The 19,636-nt window shown below is 49.7% G+C and overlaps 1 protein-coding gene across 1 annotated transcript in view; it reads right to left on the bottom strand.

Annotated features, from left to right (window-relative positions):
- Nucleotides 1-19,636, bottom strand: part of VPS13B (vacuolar protein sorting 13 homolog B) — a 1,405,890-nt gene that overhangs the window by 1,267,055 nt on the left and 119,199 nt on the right. The window lies entirely within an intron of this gene.

A 19,636-nucleotide genomic window follows, 5' to 3' on the forward strand; every position in this document is an offset into this window, starting at 1 on the left:
GAATGCTGTATATAAGAGCCCACTGGTGATGGCCGCAGCTTATAGTAACCAAATCTGGTGACAGGTTCCCTTTAAAGGAAATCAATCAGCAGGATTTCACCCCCTCCCTCCCTTAAAACTATATACACATGTACGGTAGCTGTTTCTTCCTCCGTTACTACGACATTAGCATTTGAATTGATATGCAAATGAGGGTGAAGGGCTAGCATATTAGTAGATCCGAAGACTCTGTCACTCCAGCTCTATTCACCGCCCAGCGCCATATCCTCTTTCTGGACTAAAGACTCCTTTGTCTGAAGTAAGAAAATAGAGGCCATCAGTCAAGCAAGAGGAGGCGGATTTGTGTGAGGGATAGAGCTGAGGAGAGTAGAGGCTTTGGATCTACCATAGCCCTTCAGCCTCGTTTGATTATCAAACTAAAAAGCTGATTTCTTAAAAATATAGCAAATCTGTAAAGTTATTGTTGGACTTGTCTTTAAAAGAGCTACATGCGCATATATTTTGTGGGGTGAAATCTTGCTGACAGATTCCCTTTAACATAATTCCACCATATATGAGGATACGGCAGAACTTCCAGCCCCCGGCAGTCTTCTGTACCCTGCTCTGCCATGTGCACCTATGCCATCTGATGATCTCCTAAATTTCAATTTAAAGTTCTTACATTTTCAACAAAATGATGACAACTACATATTATATGTCTTGATAAATTCACTTCTAGCATTTAACTCCTTCAAGAATCCCAATTTTCTCGCCAACTCTTTTTTTTTTTTTAAAGAACAAGCAAAAGGACTACACTGGATAGCCTGTTCATGGTCTGTGTCTATTCAGAAGCCATTTAAAACACTTTTGACAAGCCGTGACCCTATTAACACGGCCATGAGCCTCTATACATAAGACTGCTCAAGCATCCTAAGTATACAATGTAGTAAATTGACGATGTAAACCAAATGTTCCAAAAAGGAGAAAAAAAAAATCCTCAATTAAAGGTCAAGAGGTTACTCAGAGTAGTGAGAAGGGGAGCATCTCCGAGCTAACTAAATAAATGGAAGAAACTCAATACAGTTTTATCAGGAGGCTCTCACAATTTGTCTTATAATGATTTCCAGAAACTCCAGCGCTGCCCTCACATACTCATTAAAGGTGCTACATGGAGCAAGAAATCCAATGGGCGCTCCGAAAAACACAAACAGTAAACAGAGCAGAGGTCAGCGGTCAATGCAAACCTTCACATACTCATAATTACGCCCCGGCATCCCGATAATGTCTGCAATAGTGAGGTGTACAGGACGGCAGCCAAATTCAATTCAGAAGCAATTTCTGGTGGGCTTGCGGCAAATACCCAGGGTTAAGACTGGGGAAGTGTTAGGTTATATTGTTAAATCCTTATTTAATTAGGCTTGTTGGCTTTTGTGGTTTTGAAGAAATCTACAGTTAAACAAGCTAAATAGTGAAGTCTCACATCAGTCCTTGCTGGATGTTAACTGCAGCGATAATTATCTGAAAATGCCCCTGGCTGAATTTATACTATCGTGGAGTTGCAATGTTTTTAGAAGACTTTAGGCATCCAGCAAGATGTTCTATTACAACAACTAGTCTCCAAACACGAAGGATGTAGATCCAAGCACTGAGTCTTCCGAAACTTAATATCCGTCTAAAGCCCCCGCCCCACATACACATTGGACTGATGTTGTCAGAACCCGCCAATATCATCAAGTTTGGCCGCCAGTCTGACGTGCATGTTTGCACTGGAGGACTGATTGTCAGGGGGGATGTTGATCAGGCATGTCTGATTTTGGATAGCCAATTGTATTGTTCACATGGAGATAAGCCATTGGCCAACATGTCAGCACATGAGGACAGAGGACTGCTCTGTTGAGGATGGGTGAGGATTGCTTGTCCATCAGACACCTCTAATATGTACGGGGAACCTTTAGTCCAGGCAATGATGCCCATCTCCATTGATTCCCCTAGACCATCCACAATTTTTTTTTTAAAATTTGGATGTTAAGGCTGAGGCTACACGGAGATTACTGCGAGCGCTCGCATGATACTCGGCTCACGCTCGCAGCACAGCGGGAGCAGTGTCATGCAAGTGTCATGCGACTGTGGTCCGATCGTGCACTCAGACCACAGCTGCGGAGGGGGGGGGGCCAGCGCTACGGAGGAGAGGAGCAGATTCATCACCTTATCTCCTCCTTTATCGGCTGATGCGAGAATCGCACAGCTCTCGCGTTACACCAGTGTAATGTGAGTGCAGTGCAATGTTTCTCTCGCTTCATAGACTTGAATGGGTGCGAGTGAAACAAGATCGCATTGCATCGGCAGCATGTCACTCATGGGAGCTGCCATATAGAGTAATATTGGTCCGACTGGAATGCATTTTTTTATCCCATTCCCCTCGCTCCGTATTTCTCGCCGTGTGTGCTGACCCTAAAGCACCACTCCTGCAATTTTTTCTTAATTTCACGGCTGGAGTGGTGCGTTAACTCTAAGAAGAGAAGAAAATGAATCCAGCTCTCACAGTAATAGTATATAACGGCTGTGAGGCAAATCCCGGGATATGAAGATGAATTATGACTCCAGTCATAATCCCTCATCACTCCCTGGCAGTGCCCCCTCCCTTCTCGTTCTCAGTGTTCCACTTACACCTCCATGGCCATGTCCTGTGATATGGAAATTAGGTGGTGTGGGAACAATGGACACAGGATGACTCCCTGCCGTCACCCTGTAGTAGGAGCTGCTAGCTAGTTAGCAAGGCTATGGAAATAGCCAGACAGAACGACTCCAGTAAAAAATGGTTCATATCTCGCAAGCCATATTTCCGATAAATATGGCAACCATAAAAATGGTGTCTCTGCATGCGGACGATGCCGGCACACCCTTTTTATGGGAGCAGGACATTGGGAAATGCCCCAGGCGTGATATCAGCCAATGGGGAACTGGCAGACAGGTCATGAGTCCCCTCGTTCTGTAGCTAAATTCATAACTGTCACAATGAGAGCATTGGCGTCCGCCTACGACGCTCCCAGGCAAAGTTATGGCCATATTCCATGTTGTGGATTTTGTCCATAACTCAAGCCAGGGGTGGAGCAGTGCTTCCCTGTGAGGTCACTAAGGTAGGAGGGGACCTGGATCTGCCCAGGTTGATAACCCTACTTCGGCCATTTTCCAGTGTTCTTTCGCTGGGGGTCACGTGCAGGAAACATCTGTGGGAGTTCCTAGAAACCTGGTCTACAGCGCCCCCCTGTGGCCAGACGCAACAAGGTAACTGCTGGAACTGTGTATGCCTGTTTGTAACCCATGCTTTGATTGTAACTGTACTCTGACATATGTATATTCTGTAGATTCCCTATTGTATATATTGTAGTTTCTAGTGTGCTTTAGGCTGATTAAATTATATAATTAATCTTGGGCTGTTCTGTTATCTCGATCTTGAATCCCACGTCTGTGTGTTCGGCTAATAGTTACCGTAAATCGGTTGGTGGCAGCGAATTGTGCCAAGGATTATTGTGGGGAGGCCAGTGAGATTCGGGGAGATTTTATATATTCCGCCCACGGAGGTCGGGGGAATATATACCTTACTCTCACCGGGGACCCTTCAATAATCGGCATAAGTAGTATAGCGGCCTCCTTGCTTATGGTCGGGCAATTCCATAATTGGCCTGACTATAAGAGGGGCGCTAGAGAGCGCGTCACGTGCTCTGTCTGTCGGTCGGGAGGTATAAAGGAGGGGTGACCCCCACTTGCTACCCCCCGATTGTGACGTACTGGTAGCCAGCGCGGGGGATTTCTGAGTGACCCCCCCGGTGGTTTGTGACATATTGGTGGCATAGCGGTGGGATCGAGATAATAGTGTGTGTGAGTGTGAGACCCATACTCCCAGACACTAAAGACTGCCTGCAGCAGCTGTGGCTGCTGGGGTCTTCAGACTAGCTCAACACTAGAGTGTCAGAGTGCAGATACTGTAAGGTGTGTGGAGGCATCAGGTGTCAGTTCTGTGTCAGTGACCAAAAGTCTGCAAGAATGGCTGATGGCACCAGGAGCAGAGCTATGCAACTGGCCAATGCTAAAGCAGGAGCCGAAGAGAGGGAGGACGGTGCTGTGGGCAGTAATGAGGAGGTTGCCCACGAGTCCTCCAGGAGCTCGACGCCAGAAAACCGTTCTGCAGAGGACAGCGCACAAGCTGGCAATTATGGACAAGATGAGGAGCAGCTCACCCAAGGGTCCTCAACGAGCCAGATGCCAGCCCTCCGCTCTGCAAGGGACAGTGAATCACCAGGCTCCGCAGCGGGCCGCAGATCACCACGTGCCATTCCACCGAGCCTGGGAGGCTCGGATAGCCTTCTTCAAATGGCTATGGCCCTTCTCCAGGCTGGAGACCAGGAGGGCTACAAGGGACTCCTGGCAGAGCGCAGGGCAGAGCGGCAAGCAGCGCGTGAGGCTGAGGCTGCGGAGCGGCAGGCAGCGCGTGAAGAGCGCCAGGCAGAGCGTGACTACCAGCTGCAGCTAGCTCAGCTCCGGCCCTCATCAGCCACACGTGACCTTCGAGACACCAAACTTCCAAAGGTCCGTGTTGAGGACTTCCCAGTGCTGGAGAAGGATGGAGACTTGGACTCTTTCTTGACTGCTTTTGAACGGACTTGCTTGCAGCACCATCTGGACAAGGACCAGTGGGCCAAATACCTGACCCCCCGTTTAAGGGGTAAGGCCCTGGATATCCTTGGTGACTTGCCTGCTGAGGCAGATCAGGGCTACGACACCATCAAGCGGGCCCTGATCCAACAGTACAACCTCACTCCAGAGTCCTACCGCAAGAAGTTCCGGAGCCTACAGAAGGGACCAAAGGACTCCTGGGCTGACCACCGGCGGGCACTTGCCCGAGCTGCCGACCACTGGACCCAAGGCCTGCAGCTTTCCACCGGACCGGAGATCCTGGACTTGTTCATCACGGAGCAACTCTTGTGGAACTGCCCTGAGGATCTCCGCCAGTTCATCCGAGACCAGAAGCCAAAGGGGTCCACGGCTACAGCTACCCTTGCCGATGACTACACCAACAACCGGGCCCCTGAGGCCAGGAGAGCGGCCACCAGCAGCACCTGGAGAGGGGGTAAGATGAATTCGGCGACTGCCCCACCTGCCCCTAGACTGCAGGGGGTGTCCCCCTCAACTCCCCTCTCCAGGCCCGTGGCGGAACCAAGACGGTGCCACCAGTGCAACCTACCTGGACACTTCAAGGCCATGTGCCCTCAGCGTCCCAAGGCCCCGGCTCCGTCCCCGTCCCAAGGGCCGCCCAAGGTGTATTGTGTGGGTGGGGGTGGTGGTAGGTCCCTGGACAGCTTCCAACCTGTCACCGTCGGCCGGTCTGTGACCATAGGACTGCGAGACAGCGCCTCGGAGGTGACTCTGGTGCGGCCTGAGATGGTGTCCCCCCAAGACTTGATCCCTGGAAAAACCCTCGCTGTCTCCGGGATTGGAGGCACTGACCCGGCGCTGCCTGTTGCTGACATTTATGTGGACTGGGGCGCAGGGCGAGGGGTGAGGGAGGTGGGGGTAACTGATCGGATCCCTGCAAACGTGCTACTTGGGACAGATTTGGGGCAGATAACCTCCCAGTTTGGGCCCCAACCAAGGGCTGAACCTTCAGCCAGTACTGACATGCCTCCGGACAATGTTAATGTGTTATCTATGAATGATGTAAGGGAGGAGGGAGTGAACTCTGATATTTCTGCTTGCATAGACACCATAGACACACACTCAGCTGCAGCTGTGACAGGGGAGGGGGTCAGAGAAAGGTGTGACAATGCCTCTACAAGTAACCAGCCTGTGAGCTGGGATCTGTTGCCCTCTGCAGGGATAAGCAGAGAGCAGGGTGCTGCAGGGGGAGGACCAGTGTGTGGGGTGGGGGCTACCACAGCAAATGTGGGGTCCCCAGAGATTTCACAGCGGGGTTCTGTTGCTGCAGGAGGGGAACAGGCAGGTGAGATTGGGGCCGGTCCAGGAGCGGAAGTGCTCCCAGGTAAGATCTCGGTGCATGGTTCCCCCACAACCGGGGTGTCAGGAAGCCAGGTAGGTCTGCCTGAACCGGCGACTTGGTCAGGAACGGAGGAGGAGCAGGCACGACCCACGGTCGCAGCGGCTGTGGCCGCTGTCACCCGCAGTGGGAGTGCTGGAAGCCAAGGGGCCTCCCGGAGGTCCGATAGCTCTTCCCCTTCTGACCAAGTGGCAGCCGAGTCAGGTGGAGGCCAGGACACAGGTCCCGGGGTACTGACTGAAGATGTGACAGTCTCGTCGATTCTGGCCACATCTAGTCAGGGGTTTCAGGCAGCGTTAGAAGCTGACGACAGCCTGAAAGCTCTTAAGGAGCAGGCGGCACAGCCTCCCTCGGACTCGGACCCGGAGCGAGTGGTCTGGGACCAAGGACGGCTGTACCGGGCCACGGTCCAGCAGGGTTCACCGGAGGCGTGGCCCAGGGACCGACAGTTGGTGGTACCCTATCCGTTCCGGACGGAGTTGTTGCGGATCGCACATGAGATTCCGATGGCCGGACACCTAGGGATCGCTAAGACCAAGGCCAGGTTAAACCAGCATTTCTACTGGCCAAAAATGGGGGCCGATGTGGCTGCCTACTGCCGTTCGTGTGAAACCTGTCAGAGAGTGGGGAAGGCGGGGCCACGCCCCAAAGCCCCACTAGTATCTCTGCCAATCATCGATGAGCCTTTCAGGAGGGTGGCTGTGGATCTGGTCGGCCCGCTGGCCATCCCCAGCAGCTCCGGGAAACGCTTCATACTGACGGTAGTGGACTATGCCACCCGGTACCCAGAAGCAGTGGCCTTGTCGTCCATTCGGGCTGACAAGGTGGCCACCGCATTGCTGGAGATTTTCTCCCGAGTGGGTTTTCCCCAGGAAATGCTCACTGACCGGGGGACCCAATTCATGTCCCAGCTGATGGAGGCCCTCTGTAAGCAGGTCCAGGTGCGACATCTGGTGGCCAGCCCGTACCATCCACAGACTAATGGCCTGTGCGAGCGGTTCAATGGCACCTTAAAGCAGATGCTTAAGATGTTGGTCGACTCCCATGGGCGTGACTGGGAGCGGTATCTCCCACACCTGTTATTTGCTTACCGGGAGGTTCCACAGGCCTCAACAGGATTCTCACCGTTTGAGCTCCTGCACGGGCGACGTGTGCGGGGCCCCCTGGCTCTGGTGAAAGAGGCTTGGGAAGGGGATTTGGCCACCCCTGGAGTGTCGGTTATCGAGTATGTCATGCGCTTCCGGGACAAAATGCAGGCCTTGACGCAACTGGTACACGACAATATGGCTCAAGCCCAGGCCGATCAGAAGCGTTGGTACGACCAGAACGCTTGTGAGAGGACCTACCAAGTGGGTCAAAAGGTGTGGGTACTGGTCCCCGTACCACAGGACAAGCTTCAGGCAGCCTGGGAAGGCCCATACCTCGTGTACCAGCAGCTCAACCCTGTAACGTACCTGGTCACCCTGGACCCTGCCCGTGGAAGGCGGAAGCCCTTCCATGTGAACATGATGAAGGCACATCATGAGCGGGAGGCATGTGCGCTCCCCGTGTGCAACCTGCCCGAGGAGGGAGAAGCGGAAACCCTCTTGGATATGCTAGCCCAGGTTAGGGCAGGCGGATCCATTGAGGATGTGGAGGTTGGCCACCAGCTCTTGGAGGACCAACGGTCCCAGCTGTGGGCCACCCTACACCCCTTCCGGGGGTTGTTTACCAACCAGCCCGGAAGGACTGACTTGGCTGTCCATCACGTGGACACTGGGGATCATCCCCCGATCCGGCGTTCAGCATATCGGGTCTCCCTGGAGGTGCAGCAACACATGCGCCAGGAGATTGACGAGATGCTGAAGCTGGGGGTGATCCAGGCATCCAACAGCGCTTGGGCCTCGCCTGTAGTCCTCGTCCCTAAGAAGGACCGAACCACTCGGTTCTGCGTGGACTACAGGGGGCTCAATGCGGTCACGGTCGCCGATGCGTACCCGATGCCACGCATCGATGACCTGCTCGATCAGTTGGCCGGGGCTCAGTACCTGACCATCATGGATCTGAGCCGGGGATATTGGCAGATCCCCCTGACTCGCAAGGCCAGGGAACGCTCTGCCTTTATTACCCCATTTGGACTGTACGAGTCCACGGTGATGCCATTCGGGATGAGGAATGCCCCTGCCACTTTCCAGCGGATGGTCAACACCCTGCTCAAGGGACTTGAAGGGTACGCGGCCGCGTACCTGGATGACATTGCCGTCTTCAGTCCCACCTGGGAGGACCACCTAGAGCATCTAGCACAGGTGCTCAGGCGGATCCATCGGGCAGGTTTGACCATCAAGCCGGGAAAGTGTCAGCTGGCCATGAGCGAGGTCCAGTACCTCGGTCACCGGGTAGGTGGGAGAACACTGAAGCCCGAGCCTGAGAAAGTGGAAGCCATCGCATCCTGGCCCACCCCCAGGACCAAGAAGCAGGTGATGTCCTTCTTGGGGACCGCTGGGTACTATAGGAGGTTTGTTCCATGCTATAGTAGCCTGGCAAAGCCCTTGACGGACCTCACCAAGAAGAAGCTGCCCTCTGCAGTCGATTGGACAATGGACTGCGAGACAGCCTTCCGGGCCCTAAAGGACGCCCTGTCCAGCCCGCCCGTGCTACAGGCAGCCGACTTCACGCGGCCGTTTGTAGTACAGACCGACGCCAGTGACTTCGGCCTCGGTGCGGTGCTCAGCCAGGTGGACTCTGCGAGCCAAGAGCACCCAGTCTTGTACCTGAGCAGGAAGCTGTTACCAAGGGAAGTTGCCTATTCCACGATGGAGAAGGAGTGCCTGGCCATAGTGTGGGCCCTGCAGCGTCTGCAACCCTATCTATACGGGCGCCACTTCATCGTGGAGACGGACCACAATCCCCTCAGCTGGTTGCACACCGTCTCTGGGACGAATGGGCGATTGTTGCGATGGAGCCTTGCGCTCCAGCAATACAACTTCACCATTCGCCACAAAAGGGGCCGTGACCACGGTAACGCAGACGGGCTGTCCCGACAAGGAGAGGTCGCGGACGGGCGCACGGGGGAACACCGGAGTGTGCTGCCCCCTAGCGCCCTCAAAAGGGGGGAGGTGTGAGGCAAATCCCGGGATATGAAGATGAATTATGACTCCAGTCATAATCCCTCATCACTCCCTGGCAGTGCCCCCTCCCTTCTCGTTCTCAGTGTTCCACTTACACCTCCATGGCCATGTCCTGTGATATGGAAATTAGGTGGTGTGGGAACAATGGACACAGGATGACTCCCTGCCGTCACCCTGTAGTAGGAGCTGCTAGCTAGTTAGCAAGGCTATGGAAATAGCCAGACAGAACGACTCCAGTAAAAAATGGTTCATATCTCGCAAGCCATATTTCCGATAAATATGGCAACCATAAAAATGGTGTCTCTGCATGCGGACGATGCCGGCACACCCTTTTTATGGGAGCAGGACATTGGGAAATGCCCCAGGCGTGATATCAGCCAATGGGGAACTGGCAGACAGGTCATGAGTCCCCTCGTTCTGTAGCTAAATTCATAACTGTCACAATGAGAGCATTGGCGTCCGCCTACGACGCTCCCAGGCAAAGTTATGGCCATATTCCATGTTGTGGATTTTGTCCATAACTCAAGCCAGGGGTGGAGCAGTGCTTCCCTGTGAGGTCACTAAGGTAGGAGGGGACCTGGATCTGCCCAGGTTGATAACCCTACTTCGGCCATTTTCCAGTGTTCTTTCGCTGGGGGTCACGTGCAGGAAACATCTGTGGGAGTTCCTAGAAACCTGGTCTACAGCGCCCCCCTGTGGCCAGACGCAACAAGGTAACTGCTGGAACTGTGTATGCCTGTTTGTAACCCATGCTTTGATTGTAACTGTACTCTGACATATGTATATTCTGTAGATTCCCTATTGTATATATTGTAGTTTCTAGTGTGCTTTAGGCTGATTAAATTATATAATTAATCTTGGGCTGTTCTGTTATCTCGATCTTGAATCCCACGTCTGTGTGTTCGGCTAATAGTTACCGTAAATCGGTTGGTGGCAGCGAATTGTGCCAAGGATTATTGTGGGGAGGCCAGTGAGATTCGGGGAGATTTTATATATTCCGCCCGCGGAGGTCGGGGGAATATATACCTTACTCTCACCGGGGACCCTTCAATAATCGGCATAAGTAGTATAGCGGCCTCCTTGCTTATGGTCGGGCAATTCCATAATTGGCCTGACTATAAGAGGGGCGCTAGAGAGCGCGTCACGTGCTCTGTCTGTCGGTCGGGAGGTATAAAGGAGGGGTGACCCCCACTTGCTACCCCCCGATTGTGACGTACTGGTAGCCAGCGCGGGGGATTTCTGAGTGACCCCCCCGGTGGTTTGTGACAACGGCATTCCGGACTTCTAATAATAAAAACATCTTTTTATTTCAACCATTAAAAAAACATAAGAATCGCTGGTCTATGCGTTTCGAGCAGTTTGCTCTTACTCATGTGAGCGCAAACTGCTCGAAACACAAAGGCCAGCGATTCGTATGTTTTTTTTGTTCAAAAACAATGATTAACGACAGGAAGAAGCCCTTTTTTTGACTTTGTGCCAAATTCATGCCTTGCATGTGCCAGTTAATGATTTGGCACAATAAATGCCAGCAAATTCCTCGAGACAAAAAAGGAAACGTGACCTAAAAAAACCCTGTAGATAATTGAATCTGAGTATAAGAGACTAATGTGTGCTGAAAAACTGCTTATGTACACTTAATATTGATAAGTGTCCTGTCTGTGAACTGTGCCGCCCACAGCCCAATGACTCAGGAAGACTGGGGCTAGCCGCGGTGATGTCAGGTCAACAGGAAGTTGACGTGACATCACCGGACTTCAGAGATCACGGAGCCCTGAGGTCACGCGATGGGGATGAACGGAGCACAATAGCACCGCTCACAGCCATGATTGCAAACACAAGCTATTTGAGTGAAACCTTGTTTCTCAACATAATATCGATGTGCCTATGAACAATAACTAGTGAACCACCTCTGTAAGTGTGTCTCATGGCAAGGAGCATCTTCTAGTTCAAAAAATACTTTTTTAATAATTAAGTTTTAACTTTAATTTTCAAAGCAATAATACCGTGCAGAATTGTTTCCACATCGGCCTTAAACTTTAAACACATTACTGCAATTTTTTATTTTTTTTTTTTTTTTTCATTTTTGCTATTTACTGATGTTTTATGATATGGCTTTTAATGGCATACAAACGGGAAAAAAAGTGCAAAAAGGACTACTGAATTATATGCGGCTTTTGGATTACACACTGTGGATTACAACAATAGACAGAACAGTGTTCACATACAGCGGTATCGCAATTGCCACATGTGAGTTTTTATTTTTTTTCCTTGTTTGTTGAAAGGCCGACATTGGATAGACATACAGGAATCTGACTACTTGTCATTAGCAACATAAGTCCTTTCCTGTGCAATCCCTTTAATTAAAAGGGGTTGCTTCCTTAACCCTCCGTCACATACAATAGGCCTGACAGGCACATCTCTTTTAGGCTGTGTGCACACGTTGCGTTTTTTACCGCGGAAACGCTGCGTTTTGAACCGCAGCGTTTCAGTGGCAAATTGCATGCGTTCAGCTTTCCCAGCAAAGTGTATGGGAAAGCTGAAAAATCAGTGCACACGCTGCGTTTCTTTCCGCAGCGTTTTGGATGCCAAAAATCGGTGCGGAAAGAAAAGCAGCATGTCACTTCTTTTGTGCGTTGTGGCTGCGTTCTCTCCCCCATTGAAATCAATGATGTGGGGTTAGAACGCAGCTACACCGCATGGACCTGCTTTTTTGTTGCGGTCCGCGGCCTTTGTCGGCACGCCAGAACGTAGGCATTTACCTGGAAGTGAGGTCAAGAGGTTTCCTGTTGACCTCACTTCCTGGCAAAGCCCCCGGTGTCGCCAAAGTGCCCGCCCCGACCCCCGACCCCCCTCCCGAAAATCCAACATGGCCGCGCGCACAGTAGCGCACCGGCCGCCCTGCTCCTATGTATCTGTCGCATGTACCTTGAGACATGCGACAGAAAAATGCACCCAGGCCCTGCCCGTTCACCCCAATTCCCCCCGGTGTCATACATACCTGTCCGGTCGCAGCGCTGATCCCCCGCGGCTCCCTCCTCCTTCACAGCTGACGCCGGCCGGTCACATGTGCAGAGCAGCTGACAGCCAGCACAGTGTTCAGTGTGAGCTGTGCTGGCTGCTCGGCAGTCTGCAGCTGTGACCCGGGGAGAGTGGGTGCAGATTTTTGGCACCCACTCTCCTCAAATGGAGGGTCTGCCCTCCTAGAAAATGGGGGATACGTTCCCTGAACGTGCCCCCATATTCTAGAAGGTCCAGAGCCGACGTGGGACGTCCAAATGGATGTCTGCGGACCCATTTTTTATATTAAATTGGAGAACAAGGGAATGATTTGGGGAGTGTTTTTTCTAATAAAAAAATTTTTGTTGTCTTTTTTTGCTTTTGTTTACTGTCAATTAGTTATGTCGGGTGTCTGATAGACGCCGTGACATCACTAATTGCTGGGCTTGATGCCAGGTGACATTACACATCTGGTATCAACCCCATTTATTACCCCGTTAGCCAACGCACCAGGGCGCGGGATGAGTTGGGGCGAAGCGCCAGGATTGGCGCATCTAATGGATGCGCCACTTCTGGGGCGGCTGCGGCCTGCTATTTTTAGGCTGGGAAGAGTCCAATAACCATGGCTCTTCCCACCCTGAGAATACCAGACCTCAGCTGTCAGCTTCACCTTGGCTGGTGATCTAATTTGGGGGGACCCCATGTTATTTTTTTTTTTATTATTTTTATTTATAAATAAAAAAAAAACCTGGGGAGCCCTCCAAATTGATCACCAGACAAGATGAAGCTGCCAGCTGTGGTTTGCAGGCAACAGCTGTCTGCTTTACCCTGACTGGCTATCAAAAATAGGGGGGACCCCACGCCATTTTTTTTTTGTTTTTGTGATAAAAACTAGGCTAGGCACCCTTTAGTGCCACATGAAAGGTACTAAAGGTGCCAGCTTAGAATATGCAGGGGGGGTGGGACGTTGTATATATATTTGACCTCCATTGACGCTTTTTAGGCTGGATGCCCACAATCAGGGTTTGCAGCGTTTTGGGCGCAGATTGTTTTCCCTGCGTCCATAACGCTGCATTGTGCAGTAGAAGCACAGTGGAAGGATTTTTAGAAATCTCATGCCCACTGTGCTTCTTTTCTCCGCAGCATAAACCGACCGGTGGCGCAGCTTCCCGAGCCTCAGCATGTCAATTTATGCTGCGTAGATGAGTGTTCTCTGCAGGTAGCATAGAGCTAAAGTCCACAGCAGCCTGAACCCAAATCGTGGGCATGGCCAGCTGCGTTCTCCCGTGGACAACACTCACATCTCTGCAGGAGGCTGACACTGTGTACTAGACGCCATGTCGCTGGATCATGGCCACATAGCCTTAGGCCTGTTTCACACGTCAGTGATTCTGGTATGTTGGTGCTTTTTTTTAAACCAGAATCACTGACATACGCAGACCCATTATAATGAATGGGTCTGCTCACACATCAGTGATTTTTCTTCACTGCACGTGTCTCCGTGCGGCGTACCCGCGTGTGCGTGATAGCCGCACGGAGACATGTCCATTTTTTTCTGGCATCACTGATGTTCCACGGACCACGCAGTGGTGTGGTCCGTGAAACACGTGCCAGAAAAAAAGTGCTTTTAAAATAAAAATCATTTTTACTCACCCGGCGTCCAGCGATGTCCTCTGCAGCCCGTTCTGCCTGCTGCTTCAGAGCCGGCTCATTATTGTCTTGCATATTCATGATGTGCGACACAGCCGACCCGGAAGCAGCTGCTGCGGGGGTCAGCGCCAGCCGGATGCTGCACCGCGTGAGCGATCAGCACCATGGAGAGCGAGAGCGGGCACAGGTGAGTTAATCTCTAAGTGCAATCACGGGCCAAGGAGAACGGAGCCCGGATTGCACTTAGACAACCCATGTGTGCCGTGATTCACGGCACACGGAGGGACATGTGCGTGTTTTACACGCCAGTGAAAAACGTCACTGTTAAAAGTGAGAATATTGTTGCTACAGCAACATTTTGGGTGAAGTAGCTGTGGATTCAAAATGCTTAATATACTCCTGAATAAAATCCTTGAGGGGTGCAGATTCCAAAATGGGGTCACTTGTGGGGGTTTTCTGACGTATAGGTACCCAAGGGGCTCTGCTAATGTGACATGGTGCGCGAAGTTTATTTCAACTTTTCCAAAATTCAAATGGTGCTCCTTCCATTCCAAGCCCTCCCATTTATCCAAACAGAATGTGGAGAAGGAAATGACATCACAGGTTTTTTTTTCCAAAGGTCTGTGTTCAACCAACTTTATTAACACTGACAAGTCTTAAAAAACGCACCTAAAAAAACGCATGAAAAACGCATAAAAAAGCATGAAAAACGCATGCGTTTTTGATGCCTTTTTCTCAAAATAGCATTGTTTACAATTCTCCCCTCTGCCAGAGGGTGCGTTTTTTTCCGCGCTGAAAAAAAAGCAACGTGTGCACATACCCTTACTTTCATTTCTCCTTCCTCACCAGATTGTGAGGAAATCCCCTCCCTCCAGGTAGTCTCCTGTCTCTAGCAGCTCTGTGAAACCTCATACCACAGTTGGATTGCAGAGCTTCAGGAGGACAGATATAACTGCGCTAATCTCTCAGGCTCATTGTATATGAATACATCACACTCAATAAGGTTGGTATTTTATGTTTTTATTCATCACATGTAAAAGTAAAAGTACTTTTTGAAGTGCAAAAGTAATTTTTCTGGGGAAACTTCAGGATCTAATTCTGATTGAATATGTGTTTAATAGTACTTAAGGTACCTTAAAATTAAGTTTGTTTCCATAAATTTTCTTTGTAGAGTCGAACTGGGGACTATTTGGCAGGAGTTTTGAACTGTTTGTATTTCAGAGTTATTAGTTTTATGTTAAGTAAATGGGTTTTTTTGCACCTGATAATGTGTAGTCTCTTTTATTACATCCCTATGAAGGTCACTGATCACTTTTAGAGCACTGAAATTGCAAACATTAGATATTATAGGTATTTTTCTAGCCTGCGCCTGACAGTCACATTGTATGTGAACTCGTTAGAACCGATATTGTATGTGACGGAGGGTTAAGACAATTATGGATGCCAACTAAGGGGAATGCTCACTAATAAAATAAGCTGTTATGCATCTGGCTTATCAATGTGCTGCATGAACTGCTAGTCATTGGAAAAGCTGTAATGCAATAATACTTTGAAAATGTACGCGATCAACTGATAACTCTGGCGATCACAGCAGACCACGAAGGAATTTCCAGAGGGGAATTCAAGGCAATCAGCTGATTGTTGCACTGGCATCAATCTGAAAAAGGCAAATCGCTTTAAGAACAATGAACTATTTCACAAATACAGAAATGTCAAGTGAAAACAGTAGTAACGCAGCTCAACAGCTCCTCAAAATGACAAATACATACGCAAAATGGAAGGGGACCCTTGCGTCTAGGGAAGGGGGAGATGGTGACCCCTGACCAAACCTACCACTGGTCCTTGGGGTACAACTCGCCACCCTAGATAGGTTCTGCACCTATGCTTCGAGCCGGATACCTAACCTTAGGTATCCCTAATGCTGGAGCCTAAATAGAGAATGGATGGGATGAGCTTTTTTCAACCCCACTAATTGCTAAAGGAAGATACAAGGAGGACACACAGGGGGAAAATGCACAAACTACTTATCCACAGATGACTCATCCAGACGTTCAGCAAAAATTCAGCAACGATGCTACAGATGAGTACAAGCCACCTGCTTCCAACTTGAGCTTGTGTGAAATGAATAATATTACCAGCACAAGTCCAGGAAAGATGGGAGTATTTAAGCACATGCAGAATATCGATCAGCAGCTGGATGGAAGGTGGGCTCCTGCTGGGTCCTAAAGGGGAAGAGATGGAAAGCTACCTGCTAGATTGAATACTAACAGCAGGAACAATAGAAAGTCAGGGAACATTTTGTGCAGTCAAGCACTGTCACCTTCTATTGCCAGAAAACACATGACCGTCTATCACCCGTGACACAGGATTACAATGGCAGTTAACATCTTTATAACCAACTGATAGACCCTGCTTCCCCTCACAATGACGTTTGCAGGCCGGTCACTGTAAGAAAAATGATCTGTCCGTCAGAGACCGGAGGATGGCGATGGACTTGCGTTTTAAAGTCGAAGACTGGATTTCTCTACAATTTCTAAAGTAAACAATACCCGTTGCACACGTCTTTAGTTAGGTCCCGTATAAGACTAGTGTCTCATTATTATTAACTATTATTATTATTTATTTATAGAGCACCATTGATTCCATGGTGCTGGTCATGAGAAGGGGTTACTTACAGAATACATATACAAATTACAATAGACAGACTGGTACAGAGGGAAGAGGACCCTGCCCTTTCAGGCTTACATTCTATAGGATTTTGGGGAGGAGAAAGCAGGTGGGGTGTTGGTCGGGCGGCAGCTCTGCACGGTGGTGAGGCAGTGGTGACACAGTGGTGTCATTGGACATTATAGGCAGTTCTGAAAAAATTAGTCATTAGGGTATGTGCCCAAATGAGGGATACAGAAGAGGCCGATGGGGTCCTTCACTTGGCACTACCGACTATGACCCACAATAGAGAACTAATAATAAGCAGCATTTGTGCCGCACTCGAGTGCTTCTTGTGGATGGTCATGTGCATGAATGTAATCATTTCCCCTGCCCGGTTGTGGCTTTCCAGGGTAGAATCAGTTGTTCGAAGTGGAGCTAAACTGTGGTAAGACATCTCCTTTAAGTAGCACGAGATCACACACGGACTTTGATCTACCCCTGAACATGGACTAATATTTACACAGCAGGTGAACAACTGAAACGTTGAGGTGGCTATCCGAGCTAGTGAGCAAGGCATAAAGGAAGGTAACCTATCCGGGATAATCAAAGTAATTGTGATCCTATTCAACCCCATAAAGCGCTCTAGTAATATAGATGAGGATCTAGGCTCAATTAATACAAATACACCAGACATAAAATAAACATTATTAAGGTTAAGTCCTATCCGCAAGGCATGTACAGGCTAATCTTAGTAAAAACATGTGCAAAATCTGTAAAAAATAACACAGTGCCACATATGTAAAAGCCAAGGCTCATACTGATAATATATCAGCAGCGCACATTAGTCTCTCCATATATCATTGGATGTGATTCTTGGCTCCATTCTTCTCTCACATGGTATTAATCACTCACACACCTTTATCCGGAGTTGAAATAGCTGAAGTCCGACATTTTGCCAGCTTGGTAAACTATTCTCCTTTGAAATGTGGTCTTGCAAAAGTTTTTACATGCCACGACTTTCGCTTTTTTTTTTCTCTCTCAATCTAATAATTGCATGCAAGGCTATTTACAGAATCAAAACACAATTTAAGATGTGAGAACTCCAATAAAACTATTAAACCTGTTCACAGAAATGAGGAATAATAGATTATTTATTACAGTGCATTACTACATGGGGCTGGCAGCCATATCTGTTAAAGAAGGAGAATGTGCCGGTATAGTTAGATCACAAGTTTCTGTAACATTTTTTGCTGATATTAAACATTCATATAAAATGTAAGTGAGAAAGAGCGAAGAAAGCAGCCGACTTTCAATGCAATAATGGTGGGATCCACAACGCAATCACTTTCACCGCTTTTGTGGTGTACGTTCCGACGAGTTTTTGGAGCGCGCTCGGCCATGTCCTTTCCAGTAAAGCTCTGATCACTTTTCAAATAATTAGTTTAGAAGCCGTAACTGATGTAAAAACATTGATATGCAATTTTTTTTTGCACAAATAAGAGCTGAGCAAACATTTTGTGACATTTCAAGCATCATTAAATTAGAAAACTGGGGTTAAATTGCTTGATGAATTGGCCCCTTTTGTGTGCATCTATCATTAAAGCAACACTCCAGTGTTTGTTTTTTATTTCACCGCTGGAGTGGTCCTTTAAATGCAAGTCCCCTGCTCCGTCATATACTCAACTGCCAGCGGCTTCACCTGATATCACCGCTGCTCCGGTCGGTCTCCTGTGATTTGGAACCTGTCAGCACGCTCCAAGAAAACTAAAGGGTGCTTTACACGATGTGGTATCGCTAGCGATATCGCTAGCGAGCATACCCGCCCCCTGTTGGTTGTGCGTCACGGGCAAATCGCAGCCCGTGGCGCACAACTTCGCTAACACCCGTCACACGGACTTATCTTCCCTGCGACGTCGCTCTGGCCGGCGAACCGCCTCCTTTCTAAGGGGGCGGTTCGTTCAGCGTCACAGCGACATCACACGGCAGCTGTCCAATAGCAGAGGAGGGGCGGAGATGAGCAGCCAGAACATGCCGCCCACCTCCTTCCTTCCTCATTGCCGGTGGACGCCAGTAAGGAGATGTTAGTCATTCCTGCAGTGTCACACATAGCGATGTGTGCTGCCGCAGGAACGACAAACAACCAGCGGAATGCACCACCAACGATATTATGAAAAGGAGCGACATGTCAACGATTTTTGACGTTTTTGCGATCGTTGATTGACGCTCCTACGTGTCACACGCTGCAATGTCGCTAACGACGCCGGATGTGCGTCACTAACGACGTGACCCCGACGATATATCGTTAGCGATGTCGCAGATTGTAAAGCACCCTTAAGTCCCCTGCCCCGGTCTTATGCTCGCCCTCCAGCATCTTCAGCCGCACCGGTCAGTCTCCTGTGATTTGTGACCTGCCAGCATGCTCCATGAAAACTAAGACCACTGTCCCAAGTATTATACTCGCACTCCGCCGTCTTCATTCATTTGCTATCACCACCACTCCGGTCGGTCTCCTGTGATTTGTGACCTTCCAACATGTTCCATGAAATCTAAGTCCCTGCCCCTGGTCTTATACTCGCCCTCCGGCATTTTCATCTTCTATCACCAACACTCTGGTCGGTCTCTTGTGATTTGTGACCATCCAGCAAGCTCCACGAAATCTGAGTCCGCTGCCCCCGGTCTTATACTCACCCTCCGGCACTTCACCTGCAATCAACGTCGCACCGGTCGATCTCATGTGATTTTATAACCTGCCGGCACCTCCAGCGTTTCATGGAGCGCACCACAGGTCACAACTCAATGCAAGTCTATGACAGCCTTGTTCTGGTTCTTCAGGTAATCAGACGTTACTGTCACAGGATGGTGTTCTGGGACCAAAGCGGCGTGGGTAAATGGTGAAGTCACCAGAAGGTGATTATATGATGAGGGCTTACCGTATTTTTCGGAGTATAAGACACACTTTTTTCCCCCAATGTGGCAGGAAAGTAAGGGGTGCGTCTTATAGTCTGAATGTAGGGCTGTCGGGAATGAGGTTGCTGCGGTGAAGCGGGTCATTGGCTGCACGAGCAGGCTGTAGCAGCGCTTACCGTGACAACGTGGGCTCATTTCATATGCATGTATCCTCCCACCCATCATCTCTCAGCGCTGAAGTAGGCGCTGACAGGTGGGCGGGATGATGGGCGGGGGGTGAACGCATAGTAAAGAG

Source organism: Anomaloglossus baeobatrachus, chromosome 6, assembly GCF_048569485.1.
Source record: "Anomaloglossus baeobatrachus isolate aAnoBae1 chromosome 6, aAnoBae1.hap1, whole genome shotgun sequence".
NCBI lineage: Eukaryota > Metazoa > Chordata > Amphibia > Anura > Aromobatidae > Anomaloglossus > Anomaloglossus baeobatrachus.